This window comes from Lipotes vexillifer, unplaced genomic scaffold (assembly GCF_000442215.2).
Source record: "Lipotes vexillifer unplaced genomic scaffold, Lipotes_vexillifer_v1.1 scaffold496, whole genome shotgun sequence".
Lineage (NCBI taxonomy): Eukaryota > Metazoa > Chordata > Mammalia > Artiodactyla > Lipotidae > Lipotes > Lipotes vexillifer.
In genome coordinates, this window is record NW_006786690.1 from 4,085,969 (window position 1) to 4,099,851 (window position 13,883).

Below are 13,883 nucleotides of genomic sequence, written 5' to 3' on the forward strand. Positions count from 1 at the left end.
TGGGCGAGGAGGGGGTCCCGCCGCGGCCGCCGCAGCTGTCCGCCCGCAGCGCCAGCCCGCGTCCCGGCCGATGCTGGTCTCGCAGCCAGACCGCTGGGCCGGGAAGGAATTCGAGGCATTCGCTTTGTTTAAGTTGCCAGTAGACAGTCCTTAGGACTAATTAATGGTGGAATCTGCTGGGGGACGCGGGCGAGCCGGGCCGGGGCCGCCCCCGCCCGCAGCCGCGGTGAACTTTCCGCAGCGCGAGCGGCCCGCCTCCCTGCGCGCCCCCACCCTTGCCCGGGCGGGGAAAGAGCCATGGCTTCCCGGAGCGCTGGAATGAAGTGCGGTTTCTGGGGCCGGTGGCCTCGGGCTGCGAGGGCTGCTGAAGGGAACCCGGCGTCCCGGAGCGGCCGGGCTGGGGGTTCGGAGCCCGCTGTAGAGCTCCCTGGGGTGCCTGCGGTTTCTGTTAATAACCTTGGAGGAGGCTCTGCGAGCCGAGAAAGACCATCTTGCTTTGGAGCATCTGTTTCTTCGTCGCGTCAGCCCCTTTCCTAACACTGCAGAGCTTGTTGTGGCTTGTTTCGGAAATGCCGAGACCAGTGCTCACACTTGAGTGTGGGAGAGGGGAAGAGAATAGGCAGCCCCCACTTCAAAAAAAAAAAAAAGAAAGAAAATCCCTGCAGTGTGATCTCCATAAAGCTCGAGAGACTGCAGATTCTCCGTCGCACCTTCACTGACTTGGATGACCTTGGGAAAGGAATTGTGCTTCTAGTGTTCTGTCCATTAAGGAGAAAATACTCTCTGGACCTGCCTGCCTTTTGGGGGTATTTTGAGAGGTGGGGTTTGTTCAGGGCGTTTTACGGACTGCTGCAGTTCTGGCCTAAGGAGTTGGACTGGTGTCAGCGCCGGGGGAATTCAGATCACCTATTAAGATTTTACTACCTAAGATTAGGGAGGGAGGTGTTTGGATTTTAGGGGGATGTTTCCCTTCGGAGAATCTGTACGGTGTGTTCCAGACGACTTTCTGTTACTTTGCGTGCAGCTTTGGCGGCATTCATGTGGTTAAATTGAATAACCCCCATAGAAAAAAATTCTTTTCTTGTTAGAAATAATTATTTTACTCAGAATTCCCCTTGGGGCAGATGAAGGTTTTGCTCAATTTACTCAGAAGAATTTTCCAGGTTTCTAAAATTAAATCACTTCTAAACATAGTAACTGAAGTTTGAAAAACTGGAAACAGTGGGATGGGAAGGGAGTTGATCTAGAGTATGAACAAGGAGCAAATACAGGTTCATTGTTGTCCTGTGATTACTAATAGGGATTATGAATTAGCCTTGATTAATAGATATTTTCTTAAATAATTTAAGACCAAGAAAGGGAACTAATATTGTTGAGTTGCCTACTCTGTGCCCAGTAATTGTGCTATGTGGTATAGATCTCATATAGTCTTCACAACAATGCTGTGAGGTGGTAGTTGGCATCCCTGTTTCACAGATGAGCAAACTGAGGGTGACGTTCCTAAGTGTATGCATACAACTAGTAAGAAGTGGAGCTGGAATTCAAACCGAAGTCTGTTTCTAAGGTCCACTCTGCATATTGGGTTGGGAGCCAGGAGGCCTAGTTTCCAGGCCTTTGACTCAGCCACTGGGTCACTGTGGTTGCTAAAATGAGTCAATTAAGTCTGTTCCCCAATAATATTACCTTTTCTTCCAGCAATGTTATCAGTAAGCTTTTGAGATATTCTAAATTTTTTGATAGGAAGACAAACATATAAGGCTGTGGTAGAGGTATGTTCTGTATGCTTAGGTGCTTAAATTTTCTTACGATGGAAGCATTTGTATTACAATAAAGAGCATAGATTTCATTTATGTAATGGAAGATGACAGATAGCTAATGGTCCTTCTGTTGTAGAGGGCATCATTAAGGAGACATTCATAATCAGAAATGGAACCGTTTTTCATGGAACATGGCTTTTTGGGACAGTGTTAGTTTATGAGTAGAGCACACACATTTCATACAGGTAGGAAGTAGTCAAGCTGAAAGATTTGGTATAAACTTTGATGCACATAATAGATGCTCAGTAAATATTGCTGGATGAATGATTGCATGCATTCTCTTTAAAAAAAATCGGCTTTATTGAGGTATAATTTACATACGATAAGATTCACCAACCTGAAGTGTACAGTTTAATGAGTTTTGACAAATGCATACAGTTGTGTGATCACCACAACTGCCCTCATTTGTTTAAACTGTGTGTTATCTCTTAGGTGTTGGTTAGCAGAGTGATCGTTGGGAATGTTGTCAAGTTTCTGTGTTCAGAATCAGTACTGGTGAGATCAGAGTGAATACTAGAGAGAGTCAGTGTGCCAACTTTGTAGGAAACAGGGAAACCTTAGGTATCTAATGGTGAGGTGCATGAGAAGAGTAAGAGAGGTAGAGATGAGGACACTTGTCAGATCAGCAGAAAGATAAATTCGTGAGGAACCGGGTTTTCATTACTTTTTAGGATAGGGGATACACTGTGGGGAAAATAAAAATTACCCGAAGATTTATTAACAACTTGAATTTCTATTTTTGTTTCTATTTTGAAATAGTAGCTCTTGAAATATAAAACTTAACATCTTTGGGGCTTCCCTGGTGGCGCAGTGGTTGAGAGTCTGCCTGCCGATGCAGGGGACACCGGTTCGTGCCCCGGTCCGGGAGGATCCCACGTGCCGTGGAGCGGCTGGGTCGGTGAGCCATGGCCCATGAGCCTGCGCGTCTGGAGCCTGTGCTCCGCAATGGGAGAGGCCACAACAGTGAGAGGCCCGCGTACTGCAAAAAAACAAAAAACAAAAAAAACCCAACATCTTTGGCTATACTTAGGAAGTGCTTTACACAATATGGTTGTTCAAATAATTCTTAAGGGTGGGGATGCTATAAAATGATTAAAGACCTTGCCCTTCCACCTATGACAGAATATCCTTAGTGTTAATCTCTAACTTGTTTTAGCTAATATTCCACAAAGGGAATACATTAGGTAGGAACTGTGTCTTGCTGGGAAAACATAGATTATTTTTTCCTTCTCATAATTTCTGAAGTCACTGAACCTGTCCCAATCTGCTTCAGCTCAAGTCCCTGTCTTAGAAAATGCTTGAAACTACTGTATCTGTACAGCAGAAACTACTGTATCTGCTAGAAGAAGCCCCAGTTTTATCTTTGACTCCTCATTTTTCTTTTTTTTTTTGGCCGTGCCACGCGGCATGCAGGATCTTGGTTCCCTGATCAGGGACCAAAACCTGTGCCCCCTGCAATAGAAGCTCAGAGTCTTAACCACTGGGCTGCCAGGGAAGTCGCTTTCTCGTTTTTCTTTATTCATTCTATTTTTATATGTTGACTCTTAGATAATCCTCTTCTCCCATTTATGAATCTTGAGTATGGAAACCCATCAACCATTGGCCCTCCATATACCATTAGGAAATGATAATTAAATTAAAATACCAGTCTACCAATTCAACATTTTGGGTGGTGATAGAGAGAAAATAACAACTATGAGGTAGTCATTATCCTCTTTATACATGATGGAGCTGGGCTCAGAGCAGTTACTGTCGGAGCTGTGGGGGCAGACCATTGGTTTCAGCTCAGATGTGATTGATGCTCAAGTTTAGGATCTTTGTGTTTCATTACACTGCTGTATTGGAGTTGGGGTGGCAAGGGAAGAGCTTGAAAATACCATATTAAAATATAAGCTAAAAGATAATGAGCATGGCTCACCTTTTTAGGCATTGCTGTTTTCATCTATTGCTTTTTTAATTTCTAGAGATACCTTCTCACATTCAAAGGAATTTATAGCTCATCCTTTATTGTATAACTCCCTTTCTAGACCCAGCATTTATTCTTTATAAACATGGTACTTTGTATTCACTGGCTGCTTGACTTATTTTATGAAAAAGCTCCTCCTGTTTTATATGGATCTGAAAGCATCCACCAGGTTACTATGTCAATCAAGTCCTTCCATATTTGCATGTGCTCCTCTGTTCCCATTTTATCTGGACAGACTAATATTTTTAAAACATACGTTACTAAAAACTTGCAAAAAATTTAAAAAATTATTACAACTTTTAATTGAAGTATATAATATTTATATGTAGAAAAGTACACATAAGTGTACAACTTGATGATTTTTTTCACAAACTGAATATACGCATGTAACCAGCACCCAGATCAAGAAACAGCATTGCCAGGACCTAGAAGCCCCTGTTGAGTTCCCTTCGGGTTCTTGCTGCCTTTCCACCCACCCAGGGTAATCACCATCCTGACTTCTAACAGCATAGATCAGTTTTTGTACTGTGTAAAAATGTTTGTAAAACATTTTTACAAAAGTACAAAACATTGTAAAAACAATGTTTTTACAAACAGTTTTTGTACTTTTGTAAAAATGGAGTCATACAGTATATACTCTTGGGTCTGGCTCCTTTTATTCAACAGTATGTGAGTACGCAGAAACTTTTAATGGTTTTCTTTGGGGCTTGGAATAAAATTAAAACTCTATCTTGGCCTATAATGCCTTGTATAACCTGGCCCCTATGTACTAATGTCATCTTATGTTAGTTTCACGGTCCATTATGCTTCAGTCACCCTAGCTGCTTATTTATTTTTAAACACAAGTTCTTTCATACCTCAGGGCCTTTGTACATGTGGCTCTCTCTTTCTTGAATACTCTCTCCCCTGCTCTTTGGCTTCCTCCTTCAAGCTTCAGCTTATGATTCAGAGATACTTTCCCTTATCACTTTTTTTTTTAAAATAAATTTATTTATTTTTGGCCTCGTTGGGTCTTCGTTGCTGAACGTAGGCTTTCTCTAGTTGCTACTCTTTGTTGTGGTGCGTGGGCTTCTCATTGCAGTGGCTTCTCTTGTTGTGGAGTATGGGCTCTAGGCACGCAGGCTTCAGTAGTTGTGGCACGCGGGCTCAGTAGTTGTGGCGCACGGGCTTAGTTGCTCTAGCGGCATGTGGGATCTTCCCAGACCAGGGATCGAACCCGTGTCCCCTGCATTGGCAGGCGGATTCTTAACCACTGCGCCACCAGGGAAGTCCCTTTCCCTCATCATTTTATCTAGCTAATCCTTTCCTGTTATTCCCTATTACTGGCATCTGTTAACTCCCTTTATAACACCTATTACAATTATGATATATCTGCTTGCCTGATTATTATCTGTCTTCCCAACTAGACTTCATGGGAACAGGGAACTCATCTGCTTTGTTCACCAGTGTATAACCTAGTACCTAACACAGTGAGTGACATGTAGTAGGTATTTAATAAATATTTAATGACCACATTCCCAATTAAGCACCTTTATTTCCATTATCTTCTGTCCTTTTCTTCTCTTATGCTGTTTAATTATTTCACTTTTTCCATCCTTCAAGACTCAGCTCAATCCCCCGTCTTTGAAATCTGTCCTGACTTTGCAATAGTTAAGTCTCTCTTCTCTAAAATTTTGTGACATTTATTGCTGATACGCCTCATGTTCTTGGTTAAGTCACACTAGCATGTATCTTATGTCCTTAGTTGGGTCAGAAGCTTCTCACTTTCTCAAAAATCTTGCGGCTTGTTATGCTAGTACCCCTCATGTTCTTGATTAACTTTATTAGCTTGTATCTTAATTACCTAATTTTATCAGAAGCTTTTTGATTAGAAGCTAAGTTTGTCTTAGCTGGTACTCCCCTCAGTTCCTTTCACTGAGCTTTGCACATAGTAGGCCCTCAGTACAGTTTTAGATGATTGATCATAATGATGCTTATGTAAGTAATAATTTAATTTCTCAGGCTTATTAACATTTTAATTAGAATTCTGCTTAGTGTTTTCTCTAATCAAAAGGCTGAGAGTGCCCCAACTGCTTCAGGTGCTTAGGGTGTGAAAGTACAGGAGTCTAGACCTGCTGCAGATACTTCTGGAATCTGTCACTGGAAAAGAACTATGCCCAGTTTCTTCTTGGAATGACGCTTAATCAAATGTTTGTCTAATGCTCTCAGATTGGAGCTGTTAACTGAAATGAGATACTAGGTACTACCTCATTTGAATTACTCTGTTGAGTAACATTTTATTTTGATATCAACAATGAAAAATTTAAGCCAGTTAAATCTGCTTCAAGCTACCTTCTCTGACTTGCCAATAAGCTCTCTCAGTAGTTATTTTTTCTCTTTTATTAATGGTAGGAGAATGTATGTACTAATTTCGTATGTACTTACTTTGAGCCAATTTAAGTGCAAATTTGAATTAGTAGTAACTGGGATGGTTTAACTTAATATACGTGTAACACAATTGAGTGATAAATGTAAACCCATTTTTTAAGAGATGCCTACTGTGTATTTTAAGTTTCTTTTTTTTGGCCATGTGGATTGTGGGATCTTAGTTCCTGACCAGGGATCACACCCGCGTCCCTTGCATTGGAAGGCGGATTCTTTACCACTGGACCACCAGGGAAGTTCCATGACTGCTTTTTAAAAACAAATATTAGAAGTTTACAAAATGAGTAGTTATATATTTATTTTAGTGAGATTTCCAAACTGAAATATTTGGTATACTACTTTTGAACTTGTCTGTAGAGTGTATTTCATGTTCTTAATCCTGATAAGTGTTCATTTGGGGGGAGTTATATTTAACTTTTGGAGATAAGTCTGGTGAATGAAGTGAGTAATCAGCATTGTTTTTGGTCATAAATGAGATGTAATTCTAAAAGGTGGAGACTAGGATTTTTTTGTGTATGAGGCTTGTCTTTGAGACTCTTACAAATGGAGTTTCAAAAAGGTTTTGAGCCTTGGTGGCATTGTTGAAAGCTAGTCTTGCTTCCCAAGATGACTTGAATAACAGCACTCATTTTGAACCTCTATAAATAAAAATAATTGCTTGACTGTAACTTGTTTAACTTGTATTATGATTGAATTGAAATTCTCTCTAATAAAGCATTATCTTGTATTAATATCAACATGGTTTTATTTGTAGCCTTTTAAAAATTAGTCCTTTTTTTTTGTCTAAGAAAGAAAGTTTTTAAAAAGGGGGAGAAAGGAACATTTTTAGTTTGCTGAGAGGCACATCTGTATGGGAACAGATTTGAAGTTAATTACAGTTAAAAGGTATTTTCCTTTCCCACTCACCAAGGCATTATTTGTATAGGTTTTCTGCAGAGGCTAAAGAGTTTAGATAGAAAAATGACAGTATTTTCCTGTTTCTAAGTGTAAAATCTCTGCTTTTATCCGGTTGCAAGCATTTAACTGGAAAAGTTAAATGCCAGACAAGACAGTAGAAGCAATTTTTGGGCTCTTTAAATCCTGAAACAGCTTTATCATAAATGTGCTGTCTTTCTAATTAGCTGGGGTAATTTATCTGTTTTAGGCCATCTGAGTGATTTATATCTAACATCAGTGAATAAACAGCTCATTTAAGTCTTATATCAGTTCTTGAAAATTTTTCTAAGGATTCTTTCTTATTGAGGACTAATAATAAAACCTAACATTTATTGACTACGTGCCAGCCACTGTACTTAAGTGCTTTCCATGTCTTTATTTAATCTTTCTCTTAACAACCTTTTGGGGTAGATACTGTTAATTATCCCCATTTAACAGATGAAAAATCCTTAAGATATGAGCTCAGTTTGCCCACAGTCAACACAGTTGGTGAATGCCAAGCTAGGACTTGACTCTGAGCTTGTTCTTGAAAATTACATTGCTCGAACCAGAACACAAAATGATTTTATGAACTGTGTGCATTTAAGGTCATTATTCCTTGAGTAAATGAGGTCAACATTGGCTTATGTTTCTTAGGATAGGAAGAATACCATTTTTAGGTCGTGATAAACTTAAAGATAAAGTAAATGTCTTTAAAATGGAATACTGTCACAGAATACACAGAAGCTGGTTGAGCGTAGAAGATATTACAAATGTAGTTACGCTGTTTGTGTAACAAAGTAATGGTCCCTGGTAGGTTTATATCAGGAATACCAGTTTTAATGCTTTTTGCCACAGCTGTACTGGAGTGCAATATGAGATAGTCTTAATATAATTTGATAAAATTATATACCTCCCAACATAAGCTAAATTTTTTTTCGGTAGGAACCTTGAGGACTGGTGATTATGTTAGACTTTTGTTTTAAGACTAGATCCCAAGACAGTTTGAAAGAGACTAGCAGGATCTTAAAGTAGCATGATGGAAAACTAGGTGGGTGGGTAGTGAGGCAGTTAATGGAACAGGGAGAAATAATACGGTAACTGAGGGATAAAATTTCAGATCGTAAAGAGAGGCAAGAGGAGTGGGATTTGAGCAGAAATATTAGAAGGTAGTGGTTGTTCACTAAATAGGTACAATCCACAGGGATGCAGAGAATCGTTAGGGAAGAGGAGCGGAGAGGAGACAAACACAGGTTTTAGTTACATTTTTGGTCAGTTTCACATCAAATTTAAAAGCCAGGAATTTGGGGACTTCCCTGGTGGTCCAGTGGTTAAGAATCCTCCTGCTAATGTAGGAGACACAGGTTTGATCCCTGGTGGGGGAAGATCCCACATGCCGCGGGGCGACTAAACCCATGCACCACAACTACTGAGCCTGCACTCTAGAGCCTGCAAGCCACAACTACTGAGCCCACGTGCCGCAACTACTGAAGCCCACGTGCCCTAGAGCCTGTGTGCCGCAACTACTGAGCCCGGGTGCCTAGAGCTCGTGCTCTGCAACAAGAGAAGCCACTGCAATGAGAGAACCCTGCGCACTGCAGTGAAGAGTAAGCCCCTACTTGCTGCAACTAGAGAAAGCCTGCACGCAGCAACGAAGACCCAATGCAGCCAAAAATAAATAAAATTAAAAAAACAACAACCCTGTAGGGCTTCCTCGGTGGCGCAGTGGTTAAGAATCCTCCTGCCAATGCAGGGGACACGGGTTCAATCCCTGGTCCGGGGAGATCCCACATGCCACAGAGCAACTAAGCCCGTGTGCCACAACTGCTGAGCCTGCTCTGTAGAGCCCGTGAGCCACAACTACTGAAGCCTGCGCACCTAGAGCCCGTGCTCCGCAACAAGAGAAGCCACCACAATAAGAAGGCTGCACTGCAATGAAGAGTAGCCCCCGTTCGCCGCAGCTAGAGAAAGCCCAAGCGTAGCAACGAAGACCCAATGCAGCTAAAAATAAATACATAAAACAAATAAATTTATTAAAAAAAAAAACCCCTCTAAAAAAAAAAAAGCAGGACCTTAAGAAGCAGGAGGGCTTCCCTGGTGGCGCAGTGGTTGAGAATCTGCCTGCCAATGCAGATGACACAGGTTCGAGCCCTGGTCTGGGAGGATCCCACATGCCGCGGAGCAACTGGACCCGTGAGCCACAACTACTGAGCCTGCGCATCTGGATCCTGTGCTCCGCAACGGGAGAGGCCGCGATGGTGAGAGGCCCGCGCACCGCAGTGAAGAGTGGCCCCTGCTTGCCGCAACTGGAGAAAGCCCTCGCACAGAAACGAAGACCCAACACAGCAAAAATAAATAAATAAATTAATAAACACCTACCCCCAACATCTTCTTAAAAAAAAGCAGGAATTTTGTTAATTTTATTCAGTTTACAGTACTTGTTATATATTTGATCCAGGCCTAATTAATGTGGAGAAAAGAAAAAGGCAAAAGAAGTGTAGTATATAGCCCTTGTTCTTAAAGAATTTAAAATTCTCAATGGGGAGACAGTACCTAGTTTTTAAAATAGTTCCGTAACAGTCTTGGGCCATATATAAATGCCAAAATGGGGGATGTAGACTTGTGGTTCCAGAGCTTGGGTTTCATAAAACCAGTCATATTTTAGAAGAGGTTTTTGTTTTCCAAGTAAGGACATGAAAATGAAAAACAATCTTTTCATCTGATACCACCATTTTGTAAAAGATGGAACATTTTATTTATTTTTATTTTTTATTTTTTTAAAATTGGGATGTATTTGTTTCACAGTGTTGTGTTAGTTTCTACTGTACAGCAAAGTGGAGTTCCCTGTGGTATACAGCAGGTTCTCAAGAGTTATCTATTTTATACATATTAATTAGTGTATGTATGTCAATCCTAATCTCCCAGTTCATCCCACCCCCTCTTTCCCCCCTTGGTGTCCATATGTTTGTTCTCTACATCTTTGTCTCTATTTCTGCCTTGCAGCAGGTTCATGTGTACCATTTTTCTAGATTCCACATATATGTGTTAATATACGATGCTTGTTTTTCTCTTTCTGACTTACTTTGCTCTGTATGACAGTCTCTAGGTCCATCCATGTCTCTACAAATGACCCAGTTTCATTCCTTTTTATGGCTGAGTAATATTCCATTGTTTATATGTACCACATCTTTATCCATTCGTCTGTTGATGAACACCTAGGTTGCTTCCGTGACCTGGCTATTGTAAATAGTGCTACAATGAACATTGGGGTGCGTGTGTCTTTTTGAATTATGGTTTTCTCAGGGTATATGCCCAGCAGTGGGATTGCTGAGTCATATGGTAATTCTATTTTTAGTTATTTAAGGAACCTCCATACTGTTCTCCATAGTGGCTCTATCAATTTACATTCCCACCAACAGTGCAAGAGGGTTAAAGATGGAACATTTTAAAACAGAGAAACGAAAGGGCATCATCTCAGATGAAAGGAGTTTTTTATACTGAATAATTCAGCCTTATGAAAAGTTTACTTACGTTTTTTTTTGTTTGTGTGAAAATGCCATTGAATCTATGGTACAGTGGTGACTGCTTTAGGAGGTCTGTTGTTATGCTGTTAATTTATGTCAAAATGACAGATCATAGTTTACTGAGATTAGTCTGGGCTGAAGTGACCTGTGAGGGCTTCATGGAGGCAGTTAGACTAGAGTTTACAGTGATGGATGGATAGGATTTGAATAGGTGGAAAGGAAGGGGATAGTTTTCCAGGCCCGGGCAAAGCAAGAGAAAAGATACTGAGATTGGAACAAACTTGTATTATTGATTGGACCTGAGAATACTTGTCTGGTCCTATAATAGAGTTAGATTATGGACTAGGAGGAGATAAGATCAGTGAGGTAATGCTCAGTCAGATTATGAACAGTCTTGAAAGTTATACGGAGGAATTTGGACTTGAGCTTGCCAACATTTGGAAATCATTGAAGGATTATAAATAGGGACATGACTTGATAAACTTGGAACTTGTAGAGTGATTAATCAGGAGATATTATGTAGATTATTAGAAAGGAGGCCAGTTAAGAATTGTCGTAGAGGGGGCTTCCTTGGTGGCGCAGTGGTTAAGAATCCTCCTGCCAATGCAGTGGACATGAGTTCGAGCCCTGGTCCGGGAAGATACCACATGCCGCGGAGCAGCTAAGCCTGTGCGCCACAACTACAGAGCCTATGCTCTAGAGCCCGTGAGCCACAACTACTGGGCCCGGGTGCTGCAACTACTGAAGCCTGCGTGCCTAGAGCCTGTGCTCCACAACAAGAGAAGCCACCGCAGTGAGAAGCTTGCGCACCATGACGAAGCATAATCGGCCCCTCTCGCTGCAACTAGAGAAAGCCCACATGTAGCGATGAAAGACCCAATGCAGCCAAAAAAAAAAAAAAAAAATTGTAGAAATTCAGGTGTGAACACTATTGAGACCTGAATTTAGGGAGTTAAAAAAGAAAAAGAGAGGGATATGTTGGAGAGAAGATTTGAAGAAGGAAGAGATAGGACTTAATGATGATGTAGAGAAAAAAAGAATGATAACTCTCAAGATTATAGGGTTGGTAAAACTGAGGAGCATTTGTGATATTAGTTAACTGAAGTTGGGAAAAGGAGAAAGACATAGGCTTTTGCCTTGAATTCTCTGCTAACTACTTTACATCCATGTGTTTTTACAATTCCATTTATTTGAGATATGTTGAGAGTCTCTAATATTGCCCTGGGATTGAATTGGAAGTTAAAAGATTTCCTCTATTTTGGAAGTAGTGCTTATTTGGAAAAGAAAAAAGTATGTTTCAAACCACTAAGTTCTTAGTTATGGAAGTTATACCCCAATAAAAAACATCATCATTAGTTAGATTATCAAGTGCAACAGAATTTTTGGAACGCTTTTTTTACTTTAGGTTTTTTAAAGCAGAATCTGTCCTATGCAAATTAACAGCAGTGTAGCAGTTAAATGGTTCACCTTGGATGGCTTAGTTTATAATGATATTAGTTAAAATAGTCTTCGAATTTCTGTTATTGCAGCATGTTTTAGTAGAATATATTACCTGCCATTTTAGCATCTGCTCTGTTATCAGATACCTGATGTCTGTTAACTCTTTAATCTTGACAACTACTTCATGAAATAGGTACTATTATCCCTACTTTATAGATGAGGAAACTGAAGCTCATAGGGGCTTAAGAAATATCCCTGGGGGACTGGTAGAGTTAGGACTCTAGAGTACTGTGGCACAAAACTTGTGTTCTTTATACTACTCTGTTTTTGGGTTAGACCTGTAAGAATAGGAATGAAGTGTGGGTCAGTTGAGATAATTGATTAGGCAGTAATTCAAATCAGTGAAGTGCTACCCAAATTTAACTGGTGTTATCTATCCTTTTCCATCCTGTCTGGGTAGGTGGGGGTGGGGTGGAGTCAGCTTAAAAGACCAAATAGGATCCGTAGCCCTAGTTCTAGTCAATTACATTCACTTATGTTTTGGATAATGTCTCTCTTATCCTTTTGTAGAGCTCTCAACAAATCCTTATTAAAAACAAATGTTTGATTCAGAAAACAAAAAAATCCCCAATTTTGACACAGTTCAGCAAATTGCTAATCTTGGCAAATGAAATTAAAGGAAGTTTCAGGGTCCAGCTTCTGGGAAAGTGGGACTGAAGATCATTCTACTTGAAACTGTAGTTAGTACTGGAGACTCACTGTCAGTGATACTTGGCAGTTTTTTGGTCTGTTCCTCTCTCTTCATTCCTCTACCATCTGCAGCCATAAAGTTCTTGAGCTTACTCTTCATGTTTGCCATTGATAATTACTTCAAAGTTCTATTTTTACTCTCTCCTCAACATTATAAATCTAAGCCTCATCCCTTTCCGCCTCATTCATGATGTTCCTTTACCAGCTGCTTCTACTGGGTCTGATAGAACCTGTGCACAAATGTGAGTCGAGTCCTAGGTTTTTAATCTTTTCTCCCAATGTTTCCTCCATCTCTTAACCTATAACTGGAAACAACTCTTCTCTCTAATGAATACTGTTATTCATGTTTTTGCTGGTTGAATACTCTTCGACTCCTTGGACAGCGGGAATCAGTCAGTGTACGTTTTTCTGGTTCTTTTTTTTTTTTTTTTTGCGGTACGTGGGCCTCTCACTGTTGTGGCCTCTCCCGTTGAGGAGCACAGGCTCCAGACGCGCAGGCTCAGCAGCCATGGCTCACGGGCCCAGCCGCTTCGCGGCATGTGGGATCCTCCTGGACCGGGGCACGAACCCGTGTGCCCTGCATCGGCAGGCGGACTCTCAACCAGTGCGCCACCAGGGAAGCCCATGCCTTAATCTCTTAATCCCTAATCTCTCCGCAGTATTTAAGCTGTTGATCATCTTCCTCCTTGAAGTCCTGTTCTTTGATTAGGAGTTAAAAATGTGTGTGTTTGGCTCCATCTAGCCTAGTAAGGCCATCTTGCCTGGAACTTGGCTTGTTGTTGGTCTCTGGTGTTCATCTTGTAGCCTGTACTGACTAGCAGAGAAGGGGTGGAGCAGATTGGCACTGTGCATTTTATAGGGCTCTGTACCCCTGTGCACTTCTAAGAAAATAATTGATTTGACTTGCCAGTCTTCCTTTTTTCTCTTTCTCTCTCCCTGATCCTTCTGTGGCTTGTGTGTAACATGGATTCTAGTCTTGACTCTGGTTAAATACTTACAATACCTAAAACCAAACATATCCTTTTTAGAGCAGACTTGTGGAAAGAG

General features: G+C 40.9%; 1 protein-coding gene across 1 annotated transcript in view; it reads left to right on the forward strand.

Moving 5' to 3' along the window:
• LUZP1 (leucine zipper protein 1) overlaps positions 1–13,883 on the forward strand; it is a 78,245-nt gene that overhangs the window by 729 nt on the left and 63,633 nt on the right. The gene's annotated exons all lie outside the window — the stretch shown is intronic.